Raw genomic sequence first — 4,357 nt, 5'->3', positions numbered from 1 at the left:
TTCCTGTCTTTAGCCTTAACACTGTTCATCACAGCTAAAGGCTGGGGGACTAGTGTACCACACCTAGTCAACCTAGAAGAAAGACAACGGACGCTTATCACCTTAACCGACATCACTATGTCGCCAAAGGCTGGGAAACTAGTGTACCGCACCTGGTCGGCCTTAGCCGAATAATAGTAAGCACCATGAACATACTAAGGCACCCGGACTAAAACCACTAAGAAGCGACGTTGATTTAACAAACCGAAAACAAACTATAACCGGCTCAGGCCAACAACTCTATACAGAACAATCGAGGACTTAGTAAAAACCAGAACACCCCCATACAAGTCACCAGTCTTCAACAATCGAACTAAGGGCCTGAGCCAAGGCCCTAGCCCACCTATGGCCCGAGCAAGGGCCTAGCCCATGACGTGGCCAGACATAATTAATGATCTATAAATATGCATGGACACCACGAATTAAAGCTACGCATTCATTACTTCCTTAATCACCCGATTTGACTTTCTGAGAGCTTTCGCTGACTTGAGCTTCAGAGTCTCTTCTGCAGGTAACCCCTCCTGGGTCCAAGCAGACATATGCCAACCGGGAAAAGGCCTACTGAGGAGATAGCAGACTATATGGGTAAGGTAACACTTGTTCTTAACTTATCTTATTTGTTCTCTACAGGAACAACATGTTCTCCAACCTATGATTTTTGTGAACCTTGTATATTAGCCAAGGCTCAACAACTACCCTTTATAAGATCTACTATTGTTTACACTAATCCTTTATTGATGGTTTTTATTGATGTATGGGGTCCTGCTCCTATCGCTACGAGAAATAGAGTCAGGTACTACATCGCTTTCATAGATGCTTACTCTCGTTACACATGGTTGTATCTGTTACATGCTCGTTCACAAGTTGCATATGTTTTCATAAATTTTAAAACATGTGCTGAAACACAAACTACTTTTAAACTTAAAAGTCTTCAAACTGATAATGCCAAGGAATTTTTTGTGTTAAACAAATTGCTTCAACAATATGGCATTCGTTTTCGTTTAATTTTTCCACATACACATGAACAAAATGGTTTAGTTGAAAGGAAACATTGTCTCAAACAAAATGTTGGTTTTACTATTCTAAGTGGTGCGTCTCTTCCTCTTAAATACTAGGGTGAAGCTTTTGTCTCTACGACTACTCTTATTAATACTTTGCCTAATAATCCTTATACTAAGTTGTTTCACAAACAATCAAACTACAATTTCTTTCGTGTTTTTGGGTGTGCGTGTTATCCTCTTCTTAGACCTTATAGTCAACACAAATTAAGTATGCAATCTGAATTATGTCTACTTCTACGATATAATAATCATCATAAAGAGTATGTATGTCTATCTTCCACAGGTAAAACATATATATCCAAACATGTGACTTTTAATGAAGTTGTTTTTCCATATACTTTCACAAATAACCTTTTTGTTACAGATAGTAATGTTTCGTCTTCCACCTCTTTCACTCCACACATACTCACTATTCTTCCACCTACACATCATGTTCATGATCTCTCTTCCACTCCTCCTATTATGCAAGAACCTCACACCTCACTTACGCCAACTTCCATCTCTACCCCTACTGATTCAAACAAACCTTCATCTCCCATACAAACCTCGCCTGCCACTACCAACCACCATCCTATGATTACCAAAGTCAGAAGCGTTTCCAAGCCTCACACATTTCTTGTTGATATTGCCTCTGAAACCACAAGTTATAAACATGCTATGCAACATTCTGGTTGGCTAGTTGCCATGGAACAAGAGTATCAAGCTCTCCTTGCAAACAAAACTTGGACCCTTACTTCCTTTCCTATAGGTGCAACGGTAATAGCTTGTAAATGGATTTTTAAAAACAAATTCAATGGTGATGGAAGTTTTCAAATGCATAAAGCGCACTTAGTTGCCAAAGGGCTTCAGCAAACCCTTGAACATGACTACCTTGACACTTCTAGTCTGGTCACCATGGTGGAAAAATGGGAATACCAAAGAGGAGGAAAAGATGAATTTGAGATAGAAGTGCACATAGAGCTTCATCATCTTTCTGATGATGTTATATCAATGATTGCTTTTGGCAGCAGTTATGAAGAGGGCAGACATATTTTCAACTTACTAGAGCAACAAATGCACCTTTTTTCACAGGCTGGCAGAAATGTCTATATCGTTGGATTCATGTTAATTTTCAGACTCGTAACTTTTATAGATAGATAGATAGATAGATATAGATATAGATATAGATATAGATATAGATCAGAAATCATAGTTGATATGACTTTTAAGCTAAAATATTTTTCATGAAACTTATAGCTTGATAGTTACTGTAAATTACAATAGGGAAGTTATTTTACAATGATTGAGTATGCATGCTAGGCTACTAAATACAAAACAAGTAGGTGAGTGTAAGAAATTTACTATATCAAAGTACAATCTTGGTACCAGACCTATATTTCCTTAGCACAAATCTTGCTAATAAGAAAATAATCATCACAACTTCATGTGTAGTATTGTAATTATAGAGAAATAGCAGGTCATTTCTATAGTAAATGTTGAAGATTTAAACCATTAGTTTCCAACTTGTAGGTTGTTCTAATTAAAAACTTGCTTTAACAAAATTTAAAATGAGAAATAAATTGGATATAATTTTTTTGTTCCACAACTGGTATTTTCTCCAAATTAAGTTCATGTTATACTAGGTATTTTTCCCTCTTCAGTCATATTCATTGAGTTTTAGTGTTAGATAAAAAACAATAGGTATTTGCCTAATAAGAAGAACAGGGAGAGGTGGAGACTAGAAAAAGAAAAACATGAATAAATTTGAAGCTTATTGAGACCAAGAGCAACATGGGAAAATCTTTTAAAATTTATCTTCATTTAGAAGTAATAGCAATAAGGATGAAAGTTTGAACTACTTTATCATATGTCCTTACTAGCAATCTGAACTGATGATGAGATAGTTAATTCATGACACAATATCTATTAGGTTTCTTAGAGCTAGAAACCCAAATCACTCGTGCAAAACACACCCACACCAACCACACAACAGAAATAGAGAAAGACTTTTATTATTCTCTCAAAGAACTCGTCCACGGAAGACAATAATTCCCCCTCACAGGATCTATCATGATTCCTGTTTACACTCTACAGAAGTCAAAGAATTAGCCCTTGTACAACACTACCCCCTTTCTTATTTATACTCTTCCTAAAACCATACTTACATCCCGCAACGACCCACTAACAACCAGACTTTTCTAACTGACTAACTGTCAATTTTTATTTCTTCTAACAAACACCTTTAATACTCTATCATTACTCCCCCTGGCTTAACAACCTTGTCCTCAAGGTTGAAGTCAGGGAACTGTTGTTGGATAGTTATGACATCTTGCCAAGTAGCTGCTTCTACCCATTTATCCTTCTACTAAATGAGGACTTGAGGTCTTGCATCTTTCGTCACCGGTAGTGATGACGCCATCGCCGCTGTTAATCAGTGGGATTGTTCTCCGTTCGACGGAGAATGGCCTTCAAATTTTGGATTGTTTGGTGGAATCGACGGGAAAATGTTGGAGTTCCAGTGGGAGGAGAAATCCTCAACTAAGGAAAGGGGTGAGCTGACAAAAATGGAGGAAAAATCAACTCTCATATTCATCTAAGCTAGATTACAAAGAAATGGCTTGTACCTTTTATAGATGAAGGGCAACCGTGATAAGGAAGGCAAACAGAAGAAAAACGAGAATAAGCTTTACACAAGACCTTAACCCTAACAGAAACCTCAAAGGATAACAAGTGTGGGATGCGTGAAGAATGAAGGGGCTTCCCTAACGGCTGGTTGCTTCAGACGTGTGAGGAAGTATTAGGGTTGGCTTTCAGAAACGAGGAAGCAGCTAGAGTTGCGCATCGACAAAAAGCTGTAGGTTGGAGTGATCTTCAACTTGGGCTGCTGGATGATGAGTCTCAGCCCAATTAAAAACTTGAGATTGGTTGCAGCAGGAATGAAGTGTTGGACGCGTGAAAGAATTGAGATTGGCCGGATTTGTGCCACACAAGTGAAGGAGCATGAAATGGGCTGCTGATAAAAGCCCAATCCAAAGAAGATGTTGGAGCCTTGTTTGGATGCGTGGAGAATGAAAAAGGAGATGATGCGCTATTGGGCTGAAGTAATTAGATGAAGCACTCTGAATCACATGGTTGATGGCAAGCATAGGTGTGGTGATGAATTGGGTCGTAGGCCCAATATCAATTGGACAACTTGGAGAATAGCTACAATTAACAAAACAAGCGTAATTACAATCCACCTTTATTTAATTAAAAAATAAAATAAATTAAAAGGAATG

The 4,357-nt window shown here is 38.0% G+C and overlaps 1 long non-coding RNA gene across 1 annotated transcript; it reads right to left on the bottom strand.

Annotated features, from left to right (window-relative positions):
- Positions 1–2,881: 2,881 nt before the first annotated feature.
- Positions 2,882–4,039, bottom strand: LOC114188854. Its single transcript, XR_003605462.1, has 2 exons — positions 3,704–4,039; positions 2,882–3,634 (listed from the first exon to the last, which is right to left on the bottom strand). It is a non-coding gene; the product is annotated as an uncharacterized LOC114188854 (long non-coding RNA).
- Positions 4,040–4,357: the final 318 nt, after the last annotated feature.

This window comes from Vigna unguiculata, chromosome 6 (genome assembly GCF_004118075.2).
Source record: "Vigna unguiculata cultivar IT97K-499-35 chromosome 6, ASM411807v1, whole genome shotgun sequence".
NCBI lineage: Eukaryota > Viridiplantae > Streptophyta > Magnoliopsida > Fabales > Fabaceae > Vigna > Vigna unguiculata.
This window is presented reverse-complemented; position numbering and strand designations above follow the sequence as displayed.